This window comes from Zootoca vivipara, chromosome 11 (genome assembly GCF_965207765.1).
Source record: "Zootoca vivipara chromosome 11, rZooViv2.hap1.1, whole genome shotgun sequence".
Lineage (NCBI taxonomy): Eukaryota > Metazoa > Chordata > Lepidosauria > Squamata > Lacertidae > Zootoca > Zootoca vivipara.
Window position 1 is genome coordinate 57,704,770 of NC_142594.1, and position 10,165 is coordinate 57,714,934.

The 10,165-nt window shown below is 51.6% G+C and overlaps 1 long non-coding RNA gene across 1 annotated transcript; it reads right to left on the minus strand.

Annotated features, from left to right (window-relative positions):
- Positions 1-1,394: 1,394 nt before the first annotated feature.
- Positions 1,395-10,159, minus strand: LOC148684332 (uncharacterized). The gene is made up of 2 exons (XR_015946451.1): positions 8,321-10,159; positions 1,395-2,492 (listed from the first exon to the last, which is right to left on the minus strand). It is a non-coding gene; the product is annotated as an uncharacterized LOC148684332 (long non-coding RNA).
- Between the last annotated feature and the right edge of the window lie 6 nt (positions 10,160-10,165).

Below are 10,165 nucleotides of genomic sequence, written 5' to 3' on the forward strand. Positions count from 1 at the left end.
CCCGCCCACTCTCCATCCACCCCAACACCCAGCCCAACCAGGAGACTAGACCTCTGCCAGGGACCAGGCCACCCTAGCAGTAGACCGCTCCCCAAGGACCCCCTCCAGACACAGAGGTACCTGTCCCTTCAGTAGCCCTCTCCCCACAGATCCCCGTCCACCCCATAGATCCCGCCCGATCCTCAATCCGCGCCATAAGATCTCCCCACTGCCAGGGAGCAGGCCACCCCGACAATAGGCCTCTCCACAGGGATCCCCACCCACCCCATACATTGCATCCATAGGCCTCTCCCCGCAGGCCGCTCCGACAGTAGGCCTCTCACCAGGGATCCCCACCCACCCCATATATCGCGCCCAATACGCCATCCGCGCCCGATCCACCATCCATGCCCTCCGCGAATATCTCGGCAACAGTAGGGAGCAGGCCGCCGTGACACCTCCCCCTGGGATCCGGACCCCCCCATAGATCACCGTCCCGACACTTTGCCTCTCCCCACACCCCATAGATCCCCACACCCCATAGATCGCACCCAATCCCCGAACCACGGCAGAAGATCTCTCCACCACCAGGGAGCAGGCCGCCCCGACACCAACCCCCTCCCCAGGGATCACAACCTCTGCCATAGTTCCCCTTCACGACACTAAGCCTCCCGCACCCATTTAGACATCACAACTTCCACAATACCCTCTAACACACCCGTACTTCAATTACACAAATACATGTGATGTTCCCCAATTTTATTATGTTTACCAATTTCCCCTCTACACCCAATACCCTCCACCCACAATACCCTCCCCAAACAATACCAAGACCCCCCAAGGACCCTCACCTCTCCTCAACCCTCCCCTCCCACCCACCCCCAAATACCAGGATCACCCAAGGAACCACCCCTCCCCTGGGTGGGGGTTGCCGGGAAGAGGGAGTTGGAGGATTCACAGGGATAACCCGAGGGGGGGGGAAACAAACAGAATTGATCATGGATCGGGACAGGGTGGGGGCACTCACAGGGATTAGCCACAGCAATGTGTGGCAGGGCCAGCTAGTTGTAGATAAAATCATTTCCTATTCTTTCTCCTACTTTTTTCTCTCTTTTCTTTTTTTCTTTCCTTTATCATAGAATCATAGAGTTGGAAGAGACCACAAGGGCCATCCAGTCCAACCCCCTGCTTTATACTTTTTGTATGTTCATAATCTGTAATGTTTGAATGTAATGTTTTATATTGTATGTATTTTTAAAATTTCTGTATGATAAAGGTTTAAAAATTATATAAAAAAGGAAGAGGACAGTTGGAGGTGGGAGGGACCTGCAAGGAATGCAGGGAAGGAAGGATCTCTCAGGGTGGGAGATGGGGAGAAGAGGGGGGCACCCAGGGGAGAGCTGGGGGAGCCTGTCTTTCTTTTTTTAATAAAATTTTTTTATTGATTTTATAACACATTTTAAACACACACATAAAAACCAACAATATAACATTATAACAAAAAACAAAACAATACAAATATTCTTTTCACTTCAACTTCTCAAATCATTCTTTGGGACTTCCCCAAGTCCCCCCATCTGATTTTCATTTCTTTTCATATTTAGCAGTTTCATAAATCATAATCTTAAACCTTTTCTACAGTTTAACATTATCATTTCTTTACCTCATAACAATTACATTAAATTCATTTTAACTAATCTCCTAACATCTACTTCATTCCCTAAAGCCTAAAATAAATTTATTCCACAGAAGTCCAAATATTTATACACAGCAATATTTCCCTAAATAAACTTTAAACTTTTTCCACTCTTCCTCCACCGTTTCTTCTTTCTGGTCTCGGACTCTCCCTGTCAGTTCAGCAAGTTCAATAAAATCCATCATCTTCACCTGCCATTCTTCTACCTGGTAATTCTTGTTTCTTCCAGTATTTTGCAATTAAGATTCTTGCTGCTGTCCTGGCATACAAAAAGAAAGTAACATCCTTTTTGGGAATTTCTTTCCCTATTATTCCAAGTAAAAAGGCTTCTGGTTTCTTATTAAAAGTGTTTTTCAACACTTTCTTCAGTTCATTATAAATCCTTTCCCAGAAGTCTTTTACTTTGGGACACGTCCACCACATATGGTAGAAGGTTCCTTCTACTTCTTTACACTTCTAGCACTTAATTATCATGATTATGATAAATTTTAGCCAACTTAACCATTGTTAAATACCATCTATACATCATTTTCATTAAGTTTTCCCTTAGTACATGACATGCTGTAATTTAATTCCCTTCTTCCACAACCTCTCCCAATCCTCCATCATGATATTATGCCCCACATCTTTAGTCCAATCAATCATCACTGATTTCACTTGCTCGTCTTTCATATGCCATTCCAACAATAAATTATACATTCTGGAAATATTTTTCATTTTTGTCTCCATTAATTCCATTTCCAACTTGGATTTTTCTATCTGGAAACCAATTTTCTTATCCATCTTAAACACTTAATTTATTTGAACATATTGGAACCTGTCACAGTGGCCGGAGTGGACTACTTCAGAGTAACGACGCTACGCAGCTCTGCATTTTATTCTTTTATTGGTGCTGCGTATTTACAGTGCTTAAGTCATTGCTATTTACACGGAGTGATGTGGTCAGTCGGTTTCAGAACCTCCTAATGGCTTTTGGCGCGTCTTTCTCCAACACAAAAGCTTTGGCAGACCCATCCTCTTTCCCCTCCTCTTTCTGCGTAATTCCGGAGTTGGGGGGATGGGTCTCCCGCCCTTATTCGCCCCTTCCTGTCCCACCTGGGACCCTGGCTCCTCTACCTTGCCTGAGCCTCGGACACGACTTCCTGCTTCCCCACTGGAATCGGAACTCTCTCTGCTTCCCCCTGTGCTCGGGGATTGGCTTGAACTCAGGAGGGGAGGGACTTCGCGATATCCCCTGTCCCTCACATCCACCCCCCTCCCAAGCTCTCCTTCACCCCTCCCCAGGTCCCCCCCAGGTGTCGGTGACGACTGGAAGCCTAAGAACTCAGTGCTTTCCGAGCCCGTTGGTGTGAACACCTCCCCCCAGTCCTGCAAGCCCCCCCCTTCCGCCTGGGAGGACGGGAATCCCAAAAAGTCTGTGGCGTCAGAGCTGGTGGGGGTAAAAATGTTCTGCCAATCTGCTCCTTCCTCTGACTGGGTGGATCTCGGTGACACCCATACCTCATCCTCTGGTTCCTCAAACTCCGCTTCCCAGCGCCATGGTGAACTGCTCTCCCGTGCTTCCTCCCCCTCCCCCTCCCTTTCCATGTGCCAGGGCTTGGGTTTATGGGGAAAGAGGGCGTGAAATTCTTCTACCAGGAATTCCTCCTGTATCTGAGTGGCTGGGACCCATTCATTCTGGGACGGTGGAGCATCCTCCCATGCCATGAGGTACTCCAGGCCCCCCACCCCCCACCTTGAATCCAGGATGGCTGTGGCCTCATTGAGTTGCTCCCTGCCTTCCCTCTCCCCCCCTCCCTCAGGGGTTTGTTCGCTGTCTCGGAGCCTGCTGCTTTCCCTGTACGGCGACAGCAGCGATCTATGAAACACTGGGTGCACCCTCATGTCCTCTGGCAGTGCCAGCCTGTATGCCACCGGGTTGACCTGTTGCGTGACCGTGAAGGGGCCCAACCTTCTGGGCGCCAGCTTTTTGCATCGCCCTCTGATGGGAAGGCCCTCCGAGGACAACCAAACTTTATCCCCCACCCTAATGACCTCCCCCGGTCGCCTGTGGCGATCTGCCCCCCTCTTGTACGCTTCCTTGGCTCTCTCCAAGTGTTCTCTGAGCTGCTGGTGCACCGTCTCCAGTTCCTCTGCCCAATCCTCAGCCTGTGGGCCCTCCTCCTCCTCCTCCCCCTCCCTCTCTGGGAAAGATCTGAGGTCACGCCCGTAATTGGCCTTAAAGGGCGACACCCCTGTGGAGACGTGCACCGCATTGTTGTAGGCAAATTCTGCCAGTGGCAGGCGATCCACCCAGTCCGTTTGCCTCTGGCTGCCGTAACATCTCAGGTACTGCTGCAGAATGGCGTTGACCCTCTCCGCCTGTCCATTGGTCTGCGGGTGTCTAGCCGTCGACAAGCTGACCTCCACCTGCAGGAGGTTCATGAGCCGCCGCCAGAACCTGGAAACAAATTGGCGGCCACGATCCGAAATAAGGGTAAATAATTACCCCTTAAGGGTAATCCATGCAGTCTGAATACGTGATCCACAAACAGTTTGGCTGTCTCTTCTGCAGAGACCGCCCTGGCACACGGTATAAAATGGCACATTTTGGACATGAGGTCCACCACCACCAACACTGCGGTCTTGCCCCTGGAAGAAGGCAGATCTGTGATGAAGTCCATGGACACCACTTCCCACGGCCTGTGTGGCGTGGCTAAGGGCTCCAGCAATCCCGGTGGCGCTGCTCTGACCACCTTTGCCCGCTGGCAGGTGTCACAGCCCCTTACATAGTCTCGAACATCTTCCCTCACCCCTGGCCACCAGAAGTGTCTCATGACTAGGTGAGTGGTTTTGTCCCTCCCAAAATGACCCGCCGTTGGGTTGTCATGCATCTGCTTGAGGACCGTACGTCTAAGCTGGGTGGTGGGCAGGTACAGTGCACCCTTGTAGAAAAGCAGCCCCCTGCGTTCTGCAAAGTCTTTTGCCTGCTCCCCCCCCCTCTCAGTTCTCTGAAGATGCGGTTGGCAAATTCATCCGCTGCCGTCAGTGCTGTGAGTTCTGCCTCGCTCACCACTGCTGCTCCGCAGGACCATGCTGACGGGGGGAAAATGTGCCTGGGTGCCGGTGGCGCCTCCTCCTCCATGTACTCTGGCTTGCGGGAGAGGGCATCCGCCCTGACATTCTGCTCTCCCGGGATGTAGTGTATGGAGAAGTTGAAGTTCGAGAAGAACTCTGCCCACCGTATCTGCCGCTGGTTGAGCACCCTGGCAGTTCTCCAGAACTCCAGGTTTTTGTGGTCCGTGCACACCTGGATGGGGTGCTTGGCGCCCACCAGGAAGTGTCTCCAGTGCTGGAACGCAGCGTGGATCGCAAGAAGTTCCCGATCAAACACCGTGTAGTTTCGCTCTGGCTGGGTCAACTTCCTGGAGAAGAAGGCACAGGGTCTCCACTCTCTGTTGGCGTCCAGTTGCAACAAAATGGCGCCCACAGCTTTATCAGAAGCATCTGTCTCCACGCGTAGGGGCGCGTCCTGAACCACGTGGAACAGGTTCTGGTCTGAGGCGAACACCCTCTTGAGGCTTTCGAACGCTGCTTGCGCCTCTGGTGTCCACCTGAACTTCTGCTTGCCTCTCAGGCAGTCAGTGATGGGAGCCGTAACGCGAGAGAAGTTCTTGATGAACTTCCTGTAGAAGTTGGCGAAGCCTAGTAGGCGTTGGGCATCTTTGCGCGTCCTGGGGCTGTGCCAGTCCAGGATGGCCTGCACCTTGTCCTTGTCCATCGCCAGCCCCTTGTCTGACAGCTTGTAGCCCAGGAAGTCCACCTCCTTGGTGTGAAACTTGCACTTCTCCAGCTTCACATACAGGTGGTTCTCCTTCAGGCGCTGCAACACCTCCCTGACATCTTTCACATGCTGCACTGGGTCATTGGAGTAAATAAGGATGTCATCCAGGAAGACCAAGCATTTCCTGAAGAGGAGGGACCCCAGGACGTGGTGCATGAAGGCCTGGAAGCATGCTGAGCCCCCTTGCAACCCGAAGGGCATCACCAGATATTCAAAAGAGCCCAGAGGCGTGAACATCGTGGTTTTCCATTCATCGCCTTCCCGGATCCTGATCAAGTTGTACGCCCCCCTCAGGTCTAGCTTGGTGAAAATCTTGCCCCTGCGTGCCGCTGTCAGGAGATCATCCACTCTGGGCATGGGGAAAGCCACTGGCTCTGTCACTGAATTCAGTCGTCTAAAATCCACCACCAGACGGCGCTGTTGCGTGTCTTTCTTGTCCACCCAGAAGACCGGGCTGCCCCCTGCTGCCTTGCTTTCTCTGATGAACCCCCGCTTGAGGTTCTTGTCGATGAAAGCGCGCAGATCCTCCAGTTCCTGGTCTGACATGGCGTACAGCTTGGCTGGGGGTATAGTTGCCCCTGGCACCAGGTTGATCTGGCAGTCAAAAGGCCTGTGTGGGGGTAGGTGGTCGGACTCCGCTTCGCTGAAGACCTCCTGCAGGTCCCAGTACGGCTTGGGTATCGCCTCACCCCCTTTGACGTGCATGGTGGCCACCGTGGCTATCGGAGGCCCCTCCCCTGGTTGGTGCTGCATGCAATGTTCCAGGCAAAAGTCCGATCCAAAAGTGATGCATCTCTGGTGCCAACTGATGGAGGGGTCGTGGCGCGCCAGCCAGCTCATGCCCAAGACGATGGGGGGGTCTGAGATGGTGGTGACGTTGAATGCCAGTGTCTCTGAGTGCCTTCCCACCGTCATTTTCATGGGGGGGGTTTGATGAGTGATGGCCCCTCCCAGCAGCTCTCTGCCGTCAATGGTCGCCACGTGCAGAGGAAAATCCAGCTGCAGAAGCTGGATCTGGTGCTCTTCTGCAAAGTTCCTCGAGAAGAAGTTCGCTGACGCCCCACTGTCAATTAAGGCGAGGACTGTCAGGGGATAGCCATTTGGGAGCGTGAGCGTCACTTCTAGAACCACTCCTGCTCTGGGAGGGGTGGGCTGGCTCTGCTCCTCTCTGTGCGGGTGGGTGGGCTGGGGCTGTTGTCTGCTGACAGTGCCTGGCTGCTGCCCCTTGTCTCCTGCAGCCAGGCTTTCCCGTTTCCCTGCTGTGGTGCTGCGTCAGTGGGGGAGGGCACAACCGTTCCCGCCTTTCCTTGCCACTCCCTGCGATGTGGGCAGTCTCTGACGAGATGCTGGGGGGAGTTGCAGAGAAAGCAATTCCCACCCCTTCCCTCCTTGCGTCTTGGCGCCGCTGGGGTTTGAAAAGCCCGCGCGCGCGCGCTATCAATCTGCATGGGTTCCTGGTCCTGACTGGCCCCAGGCGTGGCTTGAAAGGGTTGTTGGGGGAGTGGCTTCTCCTGCGACCGTGGGAACCAAGCCCGCTTTGCGCGCGTTGCTTGCTTGTCGCTCCACCGGGATTCCTGTCTCACCCCCACCGCCAGAGCCGCTTTGCTCAGCTGATCCATATTACTGGGCTTTGGACCTCTCGAGAGCTCATCCTTCACCTCCTCATGCAACCCCAAGTAGAACGCCGCTTGCATTGGGGGTGACTCTAGTTCCCACCCCAATCTGTGCACCAGCATGGTGAATTTCGCCCAATACGCGCGAACTGTCATATTTCCTTGGCGTAAATTGTGAAGTTCCTCCTTAGTCTGGTCCATATGACTATCGGACGAATACATCGTTTTCAAACCTTCTAGAAATAGTTTGACATTCTTCATGCAAGGATTCTTTGTTGCAATTAACGGTCTTAGCCACTCCCTGGCTGCCCCGGTAAGGTGCTCCACAATAAACGCTACCCTGTGCTCATCATCAGGGAACTCATCGTGGTGCAGCTCAAGAGCATACACAATCTCAGTCTCAAAGCCCTGATATTCCTTCGGGTCTCCATTAAACTTGCTTACTAGCGTCCCGGCTCTCCTTCCTGGCAGCACTTGGACTTGGGGTGCCCCTCCCGCCTTGTTTTTCTCTGCATCCAGCTTGTTTTGGAGGTCTACCGCCACCGCCCTTAATTCCTGCTCTCTTTCCTGTAGCGCTCTCACCTGTTCCGCAAGTTGTAGCCGGTCTTCCTGGACCTTCTTAGTCTCTTCTTTAGCTGCCTTCAATTCCCCCTGCGCCTGCAGCGACAGCTGCTGCAGTTCTTGCTGGGCTTGCTCCGCGATCTGCCGCCATCTCTCCGCCTCTGACACGCTCATCCCGGCAACTCCAAAGTAGCCCAAAAAGGATTAGGAGGTTGCTGTCACAGTGGCCGGAGTGGACTACTTCAGAGTAACGACGCTACGCAGCTCTGCATTTTATTCTTTTATTGGTGCTGCGTATTTACAGTGCTTAAGTCATTGCTATTTACACGGAGTGATGTGGTCAGTCGGTTTCAGAACCTCCTAATGGCTTTTGGCGCGTCTTTCTCCAACACAAAAGCTTTGGCAGACCCATCCTCTTTCCCCTCCTCTTTCTGCGTAATTCCGGAGTTGGGGGGATGGGTCTCCCGCCCTTATTCGCCCCTTCCTGTCCCACCTGGGACCCTGGCTCCTCTACCTTGCCTGAGCCTCGGACACGACTTCCTGCTTCCCCACTGGAATCGGAACTCTCTCTGCTTCCCCCTGTGCTCGGGGATTGGCTTGAACTCAGGAGGGGAGGGACTTCGCGATATCCCCTGTCCCTCACAGAACCAATCATCCAATTTATCTTTTAATTGCTCATATGGTTTTAACTTGAATTGGTTCTCAACCTCCATTAAAATATTATATTTCAACCATCTATCTTCCATATTCAACCTTTTATGCTTCTTAGCCTTATGTGAAATCCACTTGGGTGCTTTTCTTTCTAACAAATCCTTACAGCTTATCCAAACATTATACAATGATTTCCTTATTATATGGTTCTTAAAACCTTTATGGACCTTTCCCTTGTCATACCATAGATATGTATGCCATCCAAATGCATTATCAAAACCTTCTAAATCTAACACATCTGTATTTTCCAACAAAACCCACTCTTTCAGCCAACAAAAGGCCGCTGCTTCAAAATAGATTTTTAAATCTGGCAGTGAGAAACCACCCCTTTCTTTTACATCTGTTAATAACTTATATTTAATTTTAGGTTTCCTCCCCTGCCAGATAAATTTAGACAATGACTTTTGCTGTTCTTTAAAACAATTCAACTTGCGGCATCAGCAATCGGAAGAACTTGAAACAGAAATAACATATTTGGCAATACATTAATCTTTATAGCTGATATATGGCCCATCAAAGATAATTTCAACCTTAACCAAATGTCCAAATCCCTTTGAATTTCATTCCATAACTTATCATAATTGTCTTTACACAAATTCAATTTTTTCGCTGTCATATTTACACCCAGATACTTCACCCTTTTCACACATTTCAAACCAGTGGTTTCCTCTAATGCACATCTTTCCTGTATTGTTAGATTTTTCTCTAACACTTTGGTTTTACTCTTATTCAATTTGAAACCTGCAACTTGTCTGAACTCTTGTATTATTATGACAGAATTACAAGCCTGGTAGATGAAGGGAACGCTGTGGATGTACCCTATCTTGATTTCAGCAAGGCCTTTGACAAGGTGCCCCAGGATATTCTTGTAAAGAGGCTGGTAAAATGCGGGCTAGACAATGCTACCATTCAGTGAATTTGTAACTGGCTGGCTGACCGAACCCAAAGGGTTCCTCCTCATCCTGGACAGTAGTGACTAGTGGGGTGCCACAGGGTTCTGTCTTTGGCCCAGTCTTATTCAACATTTTATAAACAACTTGGATGATGGTCTTGAGGGCATCCTGAGCAAGTTTGCAGACGACACCAAATTGGGAGGGGTGGCGAATACCCCAGAGGACAGGATCACACTTCAAAATGACCTTAACAGATTAGACAACTGGGCCAAAGCAAACAAAATGAATTTTAACAAGATGAAATGTAAAGCACTACACTTAGGCAAAAATAAAATAAAAAAATGAAAGGCACAAATACAGGATGGGAGACACCTGGCTTGAGAGCAGTACATGTGAAAAGGATCTAGGAGTCTTGGTAGACCACAAACTTGACATGAGTCAACAGTGTGATGCAGCAGCTAAAAAAGCCAATGCAATTCTGGGCTGCATCAATAGGAGTATAGCATCTAGATCAGGGGTCCCCAGACTACGGCCCGGGGGCCGGATGCGGCCCAATTGGCCTGCCAATCCGGCCAGCGGCGACCCCCGCCGCCTGCTCTTACGGCACGCAGCGCAGCAGCGCTCTTCCAGGTCGGGGAAAAAGCGCCGAAAATCCTTTGTGCGCATGCGTATGGGCCTCTCCCGACCCGGAAGAGGTCATTTCTGGTGCACTTCCGGGTCGGGGGAGGCCCATACGCATGCGCACAATGGATTTTCGGCGTCCCCCCCCCCTGGAAGCGCGCCGCGCCAGTAAGCGCCCGCACGCATGCGCACGGGCGCAGTCCCCCGCCCACGTGCATGCGCACGGGCGCGCACTCCCCCGCCCGCACAGGCGCGCACTCCCCCGCCC